At 35.3% G+C, this 11,880-nt stretch overlaps 1 non-coding gene across 1 annotated transcript; it reads left to right on the top strand.

The window, feature by feature from the left end:
* The first annotated feature begins 10,555 nt into the window (after positions 1 to 10,555).
* LOC124886237 lies at positions 10,556 to 10,662 on the top strand. The gene has a single exon (XR_007043323.1). It is a non-coding gene; the product is annotated as a small nucleolar RNA R71 (small nucleolar RNA).
* The last annotated feature ends 1,218 nt before the right edge of the window (positions 10,663 to 11,880 follow it).

Raw genomic sequence — 11,880 nt, 5'->3', positions numbered from 1 at the left:
TATAAACATCACCACCATAGTATCCTCCAACCTTGTTGGGTATTAGTATCATAACAATAATATCCTCCATCTATGTTGCGTATCAATATCACTAAAATAGAATCCATCAGCCTTGTCGGGTATCACTATCATCATAATATTATCCTCTGACCTTATCGGGTATCAACATCATTACAATAGTATCCTTCGGCCTTGCCGAGTATCAGTATCATAACAATAATATCCTCTGGCCTTGTTAGGTATCAATTTATTCACAACATCCATTACCGAATAACATATACAAAAGTACTCATAAACATAGTTATATCACCATAGAATATCTATCTAGTCAATAGTTTCCTAACTATTACACTAATTATAATAGAACCGTTAGTTCTCTGGTCATCACATAACCTTTAATTATTAGCCTTAACATTATCCATCACATAATCCTTATTCATGGGAAAGAAAGTAACCACCACTTATAAAATGGCCAATACCTAACATCTAGTTAAGGTTCATCACTGGTCCATAATCACCATTTACCCATCATTCATCATTGTCAACTAATATTCCTATATCCGTTAATTGTTATTAGACAACACATTACTACTTATCATCTAACCATCTTTTATTAACTGACACCATTTATTAACTAATCATCGTTTACCAACTAATACTCGCTTAACTATTTATTAGTCAACCATTTAGAAACTATTATTGTTATTAACTAGCCATCTCTTATTACCAACATCACTTATTATCGAGCCTCATTAATACACAACTCCTTCTTTAACGGCTAATTGACATTATAAACTTAGGCATCAATATCTCTAATCTTTGCCTATGCTAAACCCGACATCATCATTAGCCACATATCAACAATCTCTAAATACCATATTTCAACTAAGCAAGACTCATTAACTAAAACATTATGTTCCTAGCCATCAAGTGCAATAGTCACCTAATAGACAACTAGCTATCACATAGCTTAACCGTCATTAGGTAGAATAGTCATAAAATCGTATTTAATCTGCAATCACATCAATTACCAATATAATAATCATGAATGTACCCAATCAATGCATGACATCACCAGTATCCAATAAAATAAGTCGTAAGCAACATACTGCATCTTCCACCATCCCATACTAGGGAAATGTGTACTTAAAACATGTATATAAATCCATAAACTGTAATTATATCCCTTACAATAATAAACACTTCTTGGATATCCAATTATTATCATAACGTTACCCTTGGCCTAATAATATATCTGAATAATAATAACATAATAATCACAGTCTTACGCCCATATACATAGCTGAAACTCATGTAAATAGTTATATTTATAAGATGTAGCATATCTCGAGTTATCTCACACATAGGAGGCATCTCTTATGTAGGAGGCATAATATCAATAAGCACGTAATCATCTCTCATTCTAGAGGAATCTCACATCTAGAAGGCATAATATCAATAAGAATGTATATAAGTATGTAATCATCTCTTATATAGGATATCTCATATCAATAGGTCATACATCATGAATATGAGAAATATCACCTCTCTAGGGCAATTATTATGTCTAAGAGGAATTATCTCTATAGACTCAACAGTTATAACCAAAAAGGAGATAGCATCCTTATAGGCACAACAATTATATCTAAAAGAAAATAACATCTCTATAGGCCATTCGTCAAGTCTAAAATTAAATAGCATCTCTATAGGCCAATCATCAAGTCTAAAGAGGAAATAATATCTCTAAAGGCCACATAACGTATCTAAGAGGAATATCATCTCCAAATGCCAAATATTACTTCCACGGTGAGTTTCAAAGACATGGCTCAAAACCTACATTCCAGGGGATGTAAAGACAAGCTACCAAGTCACGAAATAATCTTACACTAAGGTTACTAGCCTCATCTACGTCTAACATCCGTAACTAATCCCATAAGATTACACATGTCTAGGCCTAAGTAGGTTGGACGATCCCATGTCTAAACCTCAATTTCCATAATTAGGCACACCATGCCCCAACTAGGCTAAGGTATCTAGTTTAACTTCTAGATATCAAATAAGCCACATTCAAGCTTCAGATTATAGCTTTACTAGAAACAATGGTATTGAAGTCTACTCTACCCAAGATACACTTTCAAGACTTCCACACTAGTCCAATAAGGTTAAATCCACAATTTGTGCTTTCAAATGTTAAAACCATAATCCAAGTATAGCATTACATCATTACCATGCTACAACTAATCTAAACTAGAGAGGGAAAGCACTAGGATTCAAAAGGCTTATTAACATATCATCTTACGAGTCCAAAACCTTTATCTAATCCCCAAAGCATCAATAATCAAGTCTAAGTTACTCTATGTATAATCAAATCTAATATCTAAATTCACATGATATACATATCACACGCCATCTATGAAGAAGAGTAGACAGACGCCTACTGCAAAGCTGAATCAAAATATATCACATCACGCACCAATGCTCGTCTTCAGTTCACAATTCCCAAAATACTATCACACTAAAAAATCATAACCTACTCATCAATACAAGTCTAACAATACCCATATTGCACTATAGAGCTTCATGTCCAAAAATGAAAACAAAATTCTAAGTAGATCCCATATATGGAATATGAGTTTTTGAGACCAACCCAATGTTCACACATGAAAAAAGAGTCATAACCCTCAAGAATAGATAAAACTTTAGCATACTATTGGCTAAAATCAAGCCTTAAGCTAAATTTTGTTTTTGGGTCCAAACTAGGAAATTCTAGTATAAATTCAAGGGATTCTTACATTAAATTTGAAGATAATCATGATACAAGATGATAATTAAGCTCCCAAGTCACCCACCATAACCAATTTGTGATTAGCACACCATATTAGGGTTTTAAAATCTCAATGGAGGAAGAAAACGACCAATTCTTAACCAAAATGGCTATTTGAAAAACCAACCAAGGCCTCAGTCATTTTGATCGCACACCCACACTTAGTTGTGATTGTGGTATCATGATCGCGAGTCTCCTTACACGATCTCAATCTTTGTTGCACCAGATGACAGTTGAGATTTAGAATTCGATTCCAAGTTTTTTCCAATACCTCGGGATGCATTCAGAATTAAATTTTTACAAAAAAAAAATATGTAACCATACTATATTCGATATTTTGATTGCATTTGAGAACTCAAATTTTCAATCCAAGGTTGTTTTGATAAAATATGGGTCCCACACCTAAACTTTAAAATTTTTAACTTTTCGATCGATAGGTCAAAATGAGCTCGGGTGCATTGGAAATTGAACCAAAGGTCTACCTAACCTAAAATTGATATTTCGGATCTATTTGCATAGTCAGAATTTGCATCCAAGATTATTTCACTAAAGTTTTTTTCCAGTGGCTAATTGGAACCAGCGAAGACTTCTAAATAGGGAATTGGCTCTAAAAACCAAACGAACTACCCAATAACCACACCGTTAGTCCTAGCAAGTCATAAATGACTTGGGACAACTATGGAGAAGCTCAAACAGTAAAGATAATCATAAATATGGAAAATAATCTGAAGGGTCATTACTAACCAAACCAAATGCACCACACCCAAAGTAGATTTAATTTTGAACATATAACACAACAAGAGATTATCAATTTAAAGACATTAAATTAAGTCTATAACTAAAACCAACCGATATCGACATCAATGAAAATATCAATGACAATAGTGATACCAATACTGACACCACCCATGCCAACAGTAGTCTGACAAATACTCTAATCAAAACCAAAGAGTATCCAATCAGGACATGCCCCCAACCATAGCCAAAAACCAAATCTAAAGGAATAGTCAAAATGTAAAGAAAACCATAAGTATGAAATGGGGTCTTCCATGTATAGAAGCTCACCACTTCAATCTGACTCGCTAGCTGATCTCGAATCTAAGTCACTAGGTAGGTAGAGAAGATGTATGACCATTTCCTACATCGCATAGGAAAATAGTGTCCAAAGATGGTTAGCAGGGTGACCACTAGCACGAAACTCGAGGATAAGGATAACATAATGATATAAAGATGGTTAGAGTATAGAGGTTTGATATACATCAACTTAAGGGGCTCCACATTAATTTTTACTGTACCCAGGAGTGCATTCAATGAATGATCATTTAAAGTGATGACCTATCCTCATATATTTACTTCAGAATCCCTATCACATGGGTCCCAAATAGCATAGAATTCCCTAACAAAGCTCAGGTTGCACTCATGAGGCTGTTCAAATAAGAACTACATCTGTAACTCGTCTATTCGGTGAACCATGCTGGGAAATTCTTTCAATAAGTTCTCTCTATGGATGAATCAGTCTTCAATATACTTAGTCTCATCATGCATTGCATACCATTTTTGTCCAGACTCCACGACCCTTCTATTACCATACCTCCACGCTTACTCAAGAATGTGTGAACTAGAGGATTAAAGGAACTACCACTTTGTCTATTTATTTTTCTAGCTAATTCAGACGTTCCCGACATGGCCTTACCCTTTTATTATTGACCAGACATATCCCTTGTTAAAGCAAAACATGTAGTAACCACATTAAATAGAGTAATTATGTTGAACTAGCAAACATTAAGTGTGTGGTGGAGATTAGGAAACCCCACACTTAGTTACTAATACAAATGTGTGGGTAGAAAAATTGGGGTACTCAAACTTTCCATCAATTATAAATCTGCAGAGAACACTATCCCATATATTACAACATAATAACTCATCTTTCTTTCAATATACAATGCATACAGTAACCTTCACTTTATCAAAAACAACTTTAAATGTATATAATTTGATATTGCCAGAGGATTTCTCTAACATGTACTCACACATTTCCTTACAAAAACATATTTGCACAAGGACATGTATGATTTTACATAACACATCTCACAAACTAATCAAGGTACAACTACTTCATCCATCTGTTACTGAATAATTTACCTTCATACAACTAGCCTATATATGTAATATGCCACAAAAATTCATGAACTAGCAGATTCTTACATAAATGAATACACACAAACTAAAATTATTCTCATAATTCATGTAGTACAACACCATATGACCATTACACAAATAAAATATAAGCTCCAAGTATGGCTAACATTTGGTATTATTGAAGAACATGAGAGATAAGTACCTTTTTTGTTTGAAAACAAAACACATTTCAAAAAGGAGAATTTTACTAAGGGAATGAAGGGACGGCATAGGCTAGGGTTAATGAATGAATATGAATTGAAAAATATGCGAGTATTTAAAGGCATTAAGGAGTTAGAGTACCAAAATTTTGGTAAATTTACACGGGTCGGGTATGCCCACGCGTCGCAGGCTCCACAATACCGCTCTAAGCATGTTCCATGGGCTTCATCCCCATACTTTTGGATAGGCACCGTGGGCTAATCGCCCGCTCTTACTAGAAATCCAATTTTTGGCATGCTTTAAGTCTTTTGGGGAAATTATTTCTCACCCCCTTTTCTTTTTCACTCTTGAACCTCTCTGTTGTGAGTATTTTACTTACCTGAATGCTTCCTCTGAGATTGTTTCACTCACTTCTTATTTTTCTATGTGTTTCCGAGTTTCTTATTCATGCATGCGAAACAAAAACAACATTAACATAAGAAAAAATGGGTTTCCTCCCACTCAGCGCCTTAGTTTTGGTTGTGGCACGACACTTCTTTTTGCATTTTTCATTTCTTTTTTTAATAACTAAGAAACAAACTACACTACTACATTGCATTCATGGGTTGCCTCTCATGTAGTGCCTTAGTTTACATCGTGGCACAATTCAGCTCGAGTTCACTTATCTACAAAAGTGATGGAAACATTATGTTGATCTCCATAACTGCCAAATAATATAGCACCCATTGTCCATTCACCAAGAATTTCTCATTCTTTTCTTTTTTTTCCATAGCTCTACAACTCCATGAGGTGTCATTCTTACTTCTTTGAATAGGCCAGACCATTTAGAATGCAACTTACTCAGAAATAATTTCAACCTCTAATTGATCAGCAAAATAAGTTGTCAAGGTTAATAAAATTTGTCCAGAATATGCTTTTCTTGCTATTTTTTGGTCTTCTCTTTGAACAATTTAGCATTCTCATAAGCATGGAGACGAAACTAATCAAGTTCAACCAGCTTCAACAATCTCTTCTCACCCGCGACCTTCATATCAAGATTTAACTTTTTTACTGCCTAATAAGCTTGATGCTCGAGCTCTACAGGCAAATGGAAGGCTTTCCCATAAACCAAGCAACATGGACAGGTACCTATGGGAATTTTATAGGCTATCCTATACGCCCATACTTCATCATCCAGCTATTCAGCCTAATCCTTTTGCTAACTATTTATTATTTTTTCTAATATCGTCTTGATCTCTCGGTTAGAGACTTCTTCTTGGCTACTTGTTTGGGGGTGATACGCAGTGGACACCTTGTTCCTGACACCATATTTAGCCAAAAGATTTTAAACCTAGTGTGAATAAAATGCATACCTTCATCACTAATGATGGCTCTGGGTGTGCCAAACTAGGGAAAGATATGCTTCTTAACAAACTTTAACACCACTCTTGCTTTATTTGTGGGGAAGGCAGAAACTTACACCCACTTAGATACACAATCGACTGCCACAAGGATATATAAGTTCTCATTTGATGGTGTGAATAGCCCCATAAAATCTATCCCCCAAATATCGAATACCTCAATCTAAAGAATATTGTTTAAAGGCATCTCATGACACCTTGAAATTGTACCTTATCGCTTGCATTGACGATATATCTTCACAAAAGCAACTACATCTTTGAACAATGTTAGCCAAAAGAAACCTGATGGTAGCACTTTTCTAGATATTCATTCACCCCCATGATGGCCACCGTAAGGAGATGAATGGTACTTCAGCAGCACTTTTTTACATTCAGCTTTAGACACATACCTAAGCATAATCCCCATTAGGACCCTATTTAAAGAGGTAAGGCTCATCCCATATGTATGCATGAGAATCATGTAGCAACTTTTTTTCTGTTGAATGGTAGCTTTGAGAGGGTAAACCTCACACACTAATAAATTCACAATATCTGCATAATAAGAAAACTCACACACATCAAGTGCTAACAATTTCTCATCTGGAAAATCTTCTCGGATGAAAAGTATATTAGCAACAATATGGTCACGATCCTCTATCCTTGATAGATGATTCACAACTTGATTCTCCGCTCTTTTTTCATCACATACTTCTAGATAAAATTGTTGAAGCAATAGAATCCACCTAATCAACCATGGCTTGGCATCTTTTTTGTTGAACAAATACTAAATAGCAATATGGTATGTAGGCACAATCACCTTCGTGCCCATAAAATATGATCTAAATTTGTCGAAGCATAGACAAGCGCTAACATCTCTTTTTCTGTGGCTGTGTAATTAATCTAGGCATTATTTAAGACTTTACTTGCATAATAAATAGAATGAAACACCTTGTCTTTTTACTTCCCCAATACTACTCCCACAGCCACATCACTGGCATCACACATCAATTCGAATGTTAACGCCCGGAGAAATCAAAATGGGTGTTTTTGTCAGTTTCTTCTTCATCATCTCAAAAGCTTCTTGACAATTCATCCCAAAATCAAACTTATCTTGTTTTTCCAATAGCTTACACATAGGAATTGCAATCTTTGAAAAATCTTAGATAAACCGCCTGTAAAACCCTACATTCCCTAGAAAATTTCTCAGTTCCTTCACTGTTACTGAATATGGCATCTTTTTAATTATTTCAACCATGGATCTATCCACTTCAATTACTCTACATAACACCATATGCCCAAGGACTATTCCTTTTTTGAATAGAAAGTGACATTTTTTCCAATTCAATATAAGGTTCATTTCCTCACAATGAGCTAGGACTCGATCTAGATTTTGCAAGCATATATAAAAAGAGCTACCATAAATAGAGAAATCATTGATAAATACCTCAAAAAATTCTTCCACCATGTCATAGAAAATTTCCATCATTCATTTGTGAAATATTGTGGGTGCATTACAGAGGCCAAAAGGCATGCGTCTGAATGCATATGTGCCATATGGGCAAGTAAAGGTGCTATTTTCCTAATCTTTTGGCGCTATTGTGATGTGATTATACCCTAAGTATCCAAACAAAAAGAAATAGTATTCCTTTCTTTCCAACCTATCCAATATTTGATCAATGAATGGGATAGGATAATGGTCTTTCCTAGTGGCTTCATTCAGCTTCCTGTAGTTGATACATAACCTTCAACCAGTTACTATATGAGTGGGAATCAACTCATTTGCTTTGTTGGTGACCATAGTCATACCACCTTTCTTTGGGATATAGTGCATAGGGCTGACCCACTTGCAGTAGGAAATAGGATAGATAATCCCAACATCAAGCTACTTGATGACTTCTTTTTGTACCACTTCCTACATCACTAGATTCAATCTCCATTTTTGTTGCACACTTGCATTGTAACCTTCTTCCATGTATATATTATGCATACAAAAAGTTTGATTGATTCCTATGATGTCTGATATCTCCCAGCCAATTGCCTTTTTCCTTCTCGTCAAAACTGCCATTGTTTTCCTTACCTGTACATCAGATAAACCTGTAGACATAATAACAAGTAAGGTATGATTATCATTAAGGAATACATATTTTAAGTGTAGAGGAAGAGCCTTAAGCTTTAAATTTGGAGCTTCATCAACTGAAGCTTTGGGAGACGGGCCAATTGGCCTGTTCAATGGCTTAAAAGGAAGCTTTCTCATGTCAATAACCACCAAATTCATAACTTGAACCAATTCAAGCGCCTCTATATCACCATAAATATCATGACCCATCAAAGCTCGCTAGAGTAGATCATTAGACAATAATAAATAGAGCTCGAAAGCAAGGTCTATAACTGATATAAAAGACAATTCTTTATATATAGCAGGAAACTTCAATGCCTTATATACATCAAAAACCTTTACTTTGTCATGCGCTTTCATAATCATTTTCCCTACAGCTACATCAATAAGTGACTATCCTATTACTAGGAATAGGCATCCCAAAACCAATTGAACAACTGAATCAGCTTCAAAATCAAGAATAACAAAGTCAAATGGAAAAATGAGTGATCCCACTTACACAAAGACATCTTCAATAATTCCATCAGGCCTAGCAAGGGACCTATCATCCAACTGCAAAACAATGGTCGTGGGTTTGGGACTCCTAAGTTTTATCTTTTAGAAACAAGATTTGGGCATAAGATTGATGCTCGCCCCCAATTCACACCATCCATGAGCACTGATGGACTACCCAATAATGATCTGTAAAGTAAAACTACTTAGATCCTTTATCATCATGGGCAATTTGTTCTGTATCTTAGATGTGCACTCCTCAGTAAGTGCAATTATAGCATACTCTGTCAACCAATTCTTGTTTTCCACTATGTGTTTTAGGTACTTTATATATTTTGGAACACTCTGTAGAATATCAACAAGAGGATGATTTATATGAACCTGCTTTATAAGATCCAAAAACTTTATGTAACTTGTCTCTTCTTGTTGCTTTCGCTGCCTTTAAGGAAAGGGTAAAGGTATAGTCTTTTTCTCCACTTGATTTTCATTACTTGCAGCTTTTTCTCTGACCCCTTTCTCCTTATTCTTTTTAGGATCATCACCAATTGCTATAGGACTAACCTGCTCTAGCTTCGCCTCCTTTAAATACAAACTACTCTTTGCTATAACTGTATTTACCTTCTTTGGAATTACCTCTGTATCACTTGGTAGACCTCTATGAGGTCTAGTTTTTTGTACACCTGCAATCTGACCAAGTTGCAACTTTAAATTCCTCGTAATCAACTATTGAGTCTTTATATCTACCTATTGACTCTTTAAATTTGCTTCTATCTATGCTTGATTAGCAAAAAGCTACTTAAATATCTCCTCTATGTTGCTCGTTTGAGAGGTTCCTTGATTACTCTGAACCTACTGTTGTTGATTCTATTGCACTAGCCCCTTATACCCATTATTGTTCTGTGCCTGATTTCCACCCCATGAGAAATTGAGATAATTCCTCCAGTTGGGATTATATGGTGTTATGAATGTTCTGTTATCCCTGATGATTCACATTCCCCATATAATTTGTAGAATCTAGATTAACCGCAAAAGCATCTGCTGCGTACTCACTACTTCCACAAACCTAAGACCAAGAATTTACTTATTGGACTGTATTAGTTGTAGTTGCTTCTTCTGGAACCCCTAACTTTATGTTGTTAAACTGAGTAAGCATCTGATTTTGCATTGCTGCAAGCTTAGCTAATAAAGCAGTGAACTGATCTACCTCTAACACACGTGCAACCTTCTTAAGAGAACTCTTCGAGTTGGTATTCCATTCAGGATTACCTTGTGAAATTTGATTCAGCAATGTGTATAATTCATCATAAGTCTTCTCAGGAGCATGCCCACCTCCTACTAAATCTAAGAGAATCTTGGTATTTGGCTCTAACCCCTCAATGAAGTATGAACAAGAACATCATTAGATGATAATGGTAAGGGAAATTTTTGAGCATACTCTTAAATATCTCCCAAGCTTGGTAGAGGTTTTTTCCTTCTTTCTACCTAAAACTCAGAATATCACTTCTCAAACATGCTGTCTTTCCTGATAGAGAGAATCGAATAAGAAACTTCTGCGCTAGATCTTCCTAAGAAGTTATGGAGAGTGGTGTTCAGCATGTAACCATCTCTTCTTTTCCCCCAATAAAGAAAAGGGGAAGAGAGTCAATCTAACATAATCAATATTCACCCCTCAGGAATGTAGGTATTGCTTATTCTTAAGAAGGTCTGTATGTATTGTTATGGGTCTGCATATAAAAATCTGGCTAATTACCCAACTGAATTTAGCAACAACACCATATTTTGCTTTAACTAAAATCGACTACCTGGCTCAAGCTTGTGAATAATATTAGTAGCATGGTTCGTGAGTGATATTGCCACCTAACAAACAGGCCTAGCAGCTGTTTGAGCAGGAGCATTTGGAACAACCATAGCTGGAACACGTCCAGTATTTGGATCAACTGAATCATTTGGATTAACAAGATTAGGATCTCTATGTTCATCCATTTAAACCTGTTGGATTGGATATTAAGCTCTTTGCCTTTGTTGAAAATCTAGTTATTGTTCTAAATAAGCCTCTACCAACTCTCTATCTCTCACTAGTCCTATATTCATCTAGTCCTACAAAAAGTCAGCCGCTAAGATCAAGTTGTTAACACTTAAACATACTATCAGTAACAAAAAATTTAGCAAATTACTAATTATACTAGTCCCCGATAATGGCACCAAAAACTTATTGCGGTCTATCACACGTGAAAGTGTATGCTATCGTACAAGTAATATAGAGACTTAAATAGTCTGATATCGTACCCATGAGGACTATGCAACTAGCATTTAACCCAACTTTAGTTTTAGACAAAGAGGTATTAAGTGTGTAAAGTATCAAGACGATTTTTGAAGTTTTGAGTGAAAATGTAAATAAATAAGAAATAACAATTTGTGATAATAGCCAAGAAAGCAAAGGCTGTAAATATTAATGATGAGAATTCCAGGGTTAAGGCACATCTAACAATCTTACAAATCTCTATTCTTATCATTGTCTAGTTGGTTATCGGATTGATTCACAGGTTTTATAACATGATCATGGTCTCCCGACCTCTTATCTTCTACCTATATGAACTTTGCAACTACATCATTGATCGGGGATGCAATAATCTATTTAGATGTATAAGGCTATCTTCCTGCCATTGAACCAAACAAGGGTTTTAGATATATCCCTATCCTAGATGCTAATTCAAATTCTCTATTTCATA

Source organism: Capsicum annuum, chromosome 7, assembly GCF_002878395.1.
Source record: "Capsicum annuum cultivar UCD-10X-F1 chromosome 7, UCD10Xv1.1, whole genome shotgun sequence".
Taxonomy (NCBI): Eukaryota; Viridiplantae; Streptophyta; class Magnoliopsida; order Solanales; family Solanaceae; genus Capsicum; species Capsicum annuum.
This window is presented reverse-complemented; position numbering and strand designations above follow the sequence as displayed.